The sequence below is a fragment of the Haemaphysalis longicornis genome, unplaced genomic scaffold (genome assembly GCF_048455015.1).
Source record: "Haemaphysalis longicornis isolate Haplotype H1 unplaced genomic scaffold, Haemaphysalis longicornis Haplotype H1 scaffold_2, whole genome shotgun sequence".
NCBI classification, from domain to species: domain Eukaryota; kingdom Metazoa; phylum Arthropoda; class Arachnida; order Ixodida; family Ixodidae; genus Haemaphysalis; species Haemaphysalis longicornis.
The window spans coordinates 23,360,532-23,368,894 of NW_027526295.1; positions in this window are offsets into that span (position 1 = coordinate 23,360,532).

Here is an 8,363-nt window from a genome sequence, read left to right on the forward strand (position 1 = left end):
ACAGATTCTTTGAGTGTTGTTCGTGCACTGTCATCGCATACACCCCCGAAAAACCACATAGTTAATCTTGTATTTAACACTATCATGTCCGTGTATGCACAAAAGCATAAGCTGGTCCTCTGCTGGGTCCCAGGACATGCAGGGATCGCTGGGAATGAGTTGGCAGACGAGAGGGCCGCTGCTGCTGCACTCAGGAACACTGTAGATATTACAGCGATACCCTACACAGACCTCAAGCCACACATAAGACAACACCTGCGCAGAACGTGGTAAACACACTGGGACGAACAGACAGACAACAAACTACATGTAATAAAGCCACACTTGGGACGGTATACATCTGACTCGCACAACAGACACACGGAAGTCGCCTTGGGTAGGCTGCGGATAGGGCACACCCATGCGACGCACTCGTATCTGCTGACGGGATCTTGTAGACCCCAGTGCAGCAGGTGCGGAGAAGCCCTATCCGTAGTGCACATTCTAATCACATGCAAGGCACTTCACACAACACGACACAAACACTTCAGAGAACTCTACAGACAACATATCCCACTACATCCATCGTTGTTTCTAGGTGACGAAGCCATTGTTTCCGTGAAACGTGTTTTTGAGTATTTGTCGGACGTCAAGTTTTTAAACCTCATTTCCTATCACGCATCATGAAATCTGGCCCTATACGCCAGCCATGCTCATTGTCGTTTTGTGATTTTACTTTTGTTTTTGTTGATTTTACTTAGTGTTTAAGGTATCACCTCTCATATACGACTATTGTTTTGGCGCTCTTTGCCCCAGTTGGCCTTGCGCCATAAACATCAAACCATCATCATCATCATCGTAAACAAAACATTGAGGCGCCTGCAATTCCGACATCCGACGGTGAAGATTAATTGCGAAACTTAATTAAGTAGCGACAATCGTAAATTTGCCTCCGCTTTCTGGAAGCGACGTTGACGCTGTACACATGTTTCCCTCGAGACCGGGATCTGAAGCCGGAATCATTGTTCGCTTATACCGGCAATCGCTTCGGAACGCGTGTTTGGAGAAAAGGAACGTTTTGCGCCAGTCGAAATCTTCTGTTTCTATCACAGAGAACTTGACAAAACAAAATCGTGACCTACTTAGTGGCACGCTAGAATGGGCAGAGGAAAATGGCTATCGCTTTCCTGGCACACCAACAGTAATATTCTTGTCAGAAAGGCTGCAGCCGATCCCATAATTGCCGTGCGCAACAAAAGACACCTTGAAGAGCTCAATCCTGCCTAGTGCGTTTGCGCCGCTGTAGTTTCTCTTTTAGATGCAAAGCATCTCTTAGTCGACCCTCCGTCGTCCCTCGGTGTCCGGCGTCCGCACCTCTCCTCTGCGTCCCCCTCTCGACGCCAGCTATTATAACACCGCTCTCCTCCTCGCCGCTCTGCTCGTCTCGTGCCGGCCCAGGAAGACACCGGCAACACTGTCCCTCCAGGAGCCCTAACCAGCTGTGATAACGCCGCTCTCCTCCTCGCCGTTCGGCTCGCCTCGTCTCATCTCGTGCCGGCCCAGGAAGATACCGAGCAGGCCACCACGGGACAACAACTCATGCAGACACTACGAAACATGTACATCCCCTCAGCAGCGAATACCTCCCCACCCGACCCAATATATCGAGGCGATCCAAACCCCACACTAGACACAGAAATCACAACTGCAGAGGTACATAGCGCAATTTTAAAGCTCCGACGCGGAACAGCTCCCGGCTACGACAAAATCACCAACAAGATACTAAGACACCTAGACGATCAAGCCCTTGACGCAATCACGACACTCTTCAACCACCACTGGATGGCAGGGACCCTTCCAACCACATGGAAACATTCCAACATCTCGCTAATCCCTAAACCTTCAAAACCAATCGAACTAGAAAACCTCCGTCCAATTTCCCTTACGTCTTGCTTAGGAAAACTTCTCGAGCACATAATACATAACAGAATAACGAGATACCTCGAAGAACAAGACCTCCTCCCACCCAACCTCATAGGGTTTCGCGCAGGGCTATCAACTCAAGACGCACACATTCAAATTTACCACGACATCATTCAAGCTCCTTCCAAAAAAGACAATGCCGCGATCCTCGCCTTAGTCCTACACAAGGCCTTTGATCACATCTCCCACGCAGCAATACTACAAGCGATCACATCTCTCAACCTAGGGCAACGCACACACAAGTACGTGCTCACTTTTCTCACTGACAGGACTGCCACACTCAGATTAGGCCCCCTCATTTCTCCAACCTTCCCAATGCCAGCGAGAGGCACTCCTCAAGGCGCTGTCCTCTCACCCCTGCTTTTCAATCTGGCAATGATACCCACTGCACGTAGCCTGGAAAACATACCGGAACTCAGATCTACAATATACGCAGACGACATTACACTATGGGTACCCCGCGGTAGCGACGCACATATCGAGGAATTCCTCCAACTGGGAACCACGGCAGTCGCACACACAACACAGCAAGCCGGTCTCACATGCTCGGTGCACAAATCCGAACTCTTAATCCTGCGCCCTCCGCGAACAAAATCCCCCGCTAAACACAACATCCATATATCAATTAATAATCACCCCATTCCGCATGTAAGTAACTTACGCATCCTAGGCCTTACGATTCAAGCAAATAGAAGCACAACCCTCACACAACGCGCCCTTCGAAATCACACTCTACAGACCATCGGACTCATAAAACGAATAACAAACAGACACCATGGAATATCCGAAATGGAACGGCTCAGACTTGTGCAAAGCTTCATAATAAGCCGTTTCTGCTACCATCTACCATACGCGAATCTACCGAAAGCCAACAAAAACGACTTGGACGCACTACTCCGCAAAGCCTACAGAACCGCGCTGCTACTGCCCCCCCACGCCCAGACTGCAAGACTACTCGCCCTGGGTGTCCATAACACCATTGACTAACTTGTCGAGGCCCACAGAACAGCTCAAATAAACAGACTGTCTCAGTCCCTCCCGGGACGAAGGATCCTCCAGCGGATTAACCTCAACCCACCAGTAACCCTCGACCCACCTCAGGTCATCCCAAATGACCTACGTCAACTTATCAAGATCAGGCCAATTCCTCGAAACATGCACACAACCTTCCATTCGGCCAGACGACAAGCTAGGGCAAGACACCACAACACCCACTACCCACCCTCGGAGAACACGCTGTACGTAGACGCAGCACAGTATCACTCCAAGGAAGGCTTCACTGCAGTAGTGCTTACCTCACTCACAGATGCACCAACCAACTGCATAACCATTTTCACTAACTCCCCGGTGACAGCGGAGGAATCGGCAGTCGCCCTCGCCCTCACACAAACCCCCACCCCCATGCAAATTCTCACGGATTCCCAACAAGCACTTCGCAACTTTGCCAAAGGCACCATATCTAAAGTAGCACTGCAAATCTTTCGGAAGAAGCCCCCCACCCAACCCGTGTCGCTGCTGTGGACCCCGGCCCACACTGGAATAGATGGTAATGAGGCGGCCCACCATCAAGCTCGAGCACTGACCACCCGAGCAGGCCTCTCTTTTCCGCCTAACAACGGTGTCCCGACAGCTTCTCGGTATGCACTTCTAACATATCGAGAAGTCGCCGAGCACTACCGACTCCTCCGCAGGCACTATCCCCCACCGCACCCGTCACTAAAGCACGCTGCCGCCAACATGTGGCGCATCCTACAAACTCACTGCTTCCCCCACAGAACCACGCTCACACACACGCACCCACACAAATTTCCAACACCACACTGCCCTCATTGCCACCAACGTGATACCCACTTTCATTCGCTGTGTGAGTGTCCACACGACCCATTTCCCTCCTACCCCACGCCCCACCACTGGGAACAGGCCTTGGGGAGCTCGGACCTGGCGGTTCAGGAAACTCTAACCGCACGGGCCCTTGCGGTCGCCGAAGCCGTGTGGGCTTCGGCCATCCCTCCCCCTAAATCCCAGTTGTAAAATAAAGTGGTTCTCTCTCTCTCTCTCAACACTGTCGCTTCAGGAGCCCTTAAAGGGTAAGCGTGCTCGTCTCGTGCCGGCCCAGGAAGACACCGGCCACACTGTCGCTCCAGGAGCCATCTCATGGTCGGGGCTGTGTCCCTCCCTTGTTGCGCCGTCCACACCCCCACTGCGCATGCATGTCTCTCCTCCGTTGCCCTCTGCTCCAGCTTTAAAAAAGCAGGTGCGCGCGCTGCGCGGCGTTCAGTCTGCTCCGAGACACCACCTGCGCCGGTTCTGCTCCTGTGTGGAACCTACACGGAACCCCCATGCTTTGCATCACCACATAGTTCCCTTCGGGGAGATGGTGTAATTTTTTTGTAATTTTTTCCATGGCTTCTGTTGCAAATAACCAAGCAGATTAGTTAGAACTTGATGAATGTATCGCTTTTAATAATAAACAACATTCTACCCGTGTTCGTTTCATTCTTAGTCAGCGTGGTTTCTTGGGCGAGTTGATCATCGTGTAAGTAAGCGCGAAATGAACAAGGACGAACGAAGAGAACGGGACACGGTGCTCCAAGTGAGTGGTCTATAAAATTCCTCGACCTCAGGCTCTCGTTCGATACCAATCACGTCTGTTGGGAGTATGATCCGCGTAGCCAGAAACCGATTCTGCCTTTTCAGTCGGTGCACTCAAAGCTGGCTAAATGTGGGATCGCTAGGCATTGTTTTACCAATGCGTTGATGAAATCCTGCTCCCACGTCATGGAATATAGTTTCAAAAAACAGACAATACGTCTAAAGTCTGCCGGGTACCCTCCATTTCTTGTGGTGTCGGTCGCCGATAAGATGCTTAAACAGCTTAGGAACAAGCCAGACGTGGAACCCAGGGATAAAGAGAAACGTTGAAGTGCGCTGTCGTGCCGTGCCTACATGGTATTTCGCACAATCTCAAGAAAATAGGAAAGCGCGTCAACGTTAACGTTGTCTTCTCTGCTTGCAATAAATTATCGATGCTAATGAACAGAATCAATGGAAAAGAAAAAAAGAAAAGCAAGTGCGCTACGCAGCATCGCGACCGGTTCGTGAATTGCTCAGAAGGCACAGTTTATTCTATTCCTCTACCGTGTGGCAGGCAGTACGTCGGACAGTCAGGTCGTTGCTTAAAGGATCGGCTTAGAGAACATAGGAATAATGTAGATAACACGATTAAAGGACATCTGGGCATACACTGCAGAGACTGCAGATATTGTGAGTCTAGGCCACTTTTCGATAAGACTAGGATTGTAGCCCGACACGAGGATCATTTGACACGAGAAATCATCGAGGCCTATCAGATAGTTTCCTTAAAAGACAACTGCGTTAGCACACCTTCTTTAGCATTGACAAAGAAAAAACTGCAGTTCTTATCCAACCATTAGATTTTACCGTGCAAAAGTGCCTTTGTAACGCGATCGTTTGAAATGTCATCCTTCACTTTTTTGTTTTTTTTTTGTTTTTGTACTTGCTTGTACTCCTCGCCCTTTCCTCATTTCTTTCATTAGCTGTGTATCATCCCGTATAAAATCGGACATCACAGTGAAAATAAAACGACCAGATAGTAATAGCGCCATGTCCCGTTCACTTCGTTCGTCCTTGTTAATTTCGCGCTTACTTACACGTTCAATATTAGGTCTGGTAAAAATACATATAATGATCTTGAATATTTTTATATGTTCTAAATCGCACTTTAATGTTATAAGGTTCTCTGAAACGTGGTTTACTTCTGAAGCTGATGTTTTTAAAATGTCTGGATATAAGTCTTACTACCTTAAACGAAATTCCAGAAAAGAAGGAGGCGTGTCAATGTTGCTTTCTAGTGTTATGGAATGTAAACTTCGCACCACTTTTTGTTGCATAACGCCCCATCATCAAACGTTAGTTCTTCAGTGTGGCACGTGAGTGTTTTGTGTGTTCCGTTCGTCTTGCAGTGTAATTTCAGTTTTTTTGCTTTTTGTATTCTTTTTTGGAATTTTTAAATGGACGCGAATATAGCCTAATCATGGGTGGTGACTTTAATAGTAATTTCCTTTTCGAAAGCAGAATGAAAACAGAATTTGAAACCTTGCTTAATATTCAGTCCTGTCGCAACACTATTCGCCGCGAGCTCGACATGTAGGTGGCGACAGCGTCGCGCTGCTAGTGTGGATGCTCCGCTGAGCGGCCCGTAAGAATGCACACTGTGGGCGCGCTTCGTGCCTTATTCCCGCCGTATGTGCGCACGAAAGGTGCAAACAAGAGTGGTATGCTGTAGTTCGGTTCCTCAACGTTCAATGTATAGCATGGAAGCGGCAGTCAGTTTTCATTACTACGCCAAAAAAAGCGACGATTCATCGGGAATCTCAGAATGGCCGTAATTGTGACAATGAACTTGTACGCTGTGGCTCGTAGCAAGCTCGATCTTTCCAGACTATGGCTTTGAGCCTTCAATAAAAGCATTAATAGAAACAAATCAGGAAGCCTCGACCTCTGAAATTCAGTTTACAGCGGCAATCTCAATCGCTTTCACTGGTAGCATGACGCATTCTTGCATTTGTGGGATGCCCTGAAATGGTAACACTACTTAACTGCACCGAAATTATTTCTAAGAGCTTACGATATTTTTTGCGTGTTCAAAAGGCAACATAAGATTACTGAATTTTGACCAGTGCAGATATATAAATGTAACAGCTCTAACGGTTCTTTTAAATGAAATTTTAGCGACTCTGAAGGAAGGTTTGATGAATAACGGTTTCGGATCACTTATTTACGGCTTTCGTCGCAAGTGAACTTGCGAATTGAATTGTCAACACACGCAGTACAATCAACATCTCATGTTCTCATGTTTAGCTAGGTTTTCGCCAAGTGACAAGCAGGTTTACAGTGTGCAAACTAAGCTTCTGGGACCTCACAGTGAGCACAAATTTTCGGTTACGGCTGCTCTGTTGACCATTTGCGTTCCTTTTAAAATCTAACAGGTGCCTGCAACAGCGAGATGTTTGCATTCTTGCGTATAAGGTCGCTTACGAACCCTAAAGATGTCAATAAATGAAGTTGCGCTGTTGCAGATGTAGTAAAACATTTCCTTTTTATTTCTCGTTGCGAATCAGCGCAACGGGTTCCCGGTAACTACTTTGTTTTGTAAACTGAATATCGCCTTTGTCTTGGCATTTACTTCTTGGGGATTGGTTAAAAAATAAAATTCTGTGCATTTCGTTTTTTTTTTCGGGAAAGTGGGGGAGGGGGGTGGGGTCCTGCCAACGTTGCAAGAGCAGCGAGAAGAGAATGCATGTAACGCGAAAAGCCAAACTATGGTTATCACTATTACTTACAGTAGGCGTCGTGTTCTGTAGCGGTGAAAAAGCAGTATTTTAACACGTATTTTCAAAACTTATTAACCCCCCTTTGGTCCGAGATTGTCCAAGAATTGTGGCTCGCCTTTTTCAAAATTGTATTGAAAGCAAGCATTGTGGGGAAAAAAAAACAGTGAGTCATGGCACACACCCCTCACCCATGTGGGCAACAACGTGCAATATATTACGCGTTTTCTCCTCTTTCTTTAAACTTAGGTCCAACTTAAGAGGTTAAGACATGACCATATTAGGCATTTGGTTATGCTGAGTGAGACACGTTTCTGGACAAGGTGATTCATGTCGGTATATGAAAATGACACACGGAATGCCACATGACAGACGCAAACTCACAAATGCTTAATTTACCAAAAATCCCCCCTAAATACTCTTTCGCGTCCATAGAAACGTATTTTAAAGAATACGTAAAATTAGCAACTCGATACAGTTGAATATTGAATAAATGTTTATTCCTCCTCCTTAGTATAAACAACGACTGTCCAAAAATGGTATTTATTTTAGAAAAGGCACGGGAACGACACGATCACACAGGCGCTTGCGGGTGTAAAATACGTGTCCGGTAATGTATGGGCGATAGCGCACGGGTCGTGTGCAGTGTAAATGTTTTTGTTTGTTTCTGCTTTCTATAAGGACACAGCGCAATTTTACAAGGGTGTGGAATTTGCACGCGCATGCACAGGTCTTGTCACTTCTTACCCGTTTCGCGCACTAAACTTTTATCCTTTAAATAATCACCACGCCACCTTCAAAAAGCACCCTTCGACGTTCCCGAAACGGCAGACGACTGCACTCAACAATAAGAAAAGTGCAATGTGTGGCAGCAATGTTTATAACACGTTTCACACTCAAGCCGTGACCACGGCGAAGATGTTTCGTGGAATTAAACCAGCGCATTAACCCGCAACGGCCGCTGATTATTGCGATTCTAGAGGAAATGCGCAAGCAGAGGTAACTATGTCATTGCTTACTGCCAAACGAGCGCACATATTGGTTGTTTTG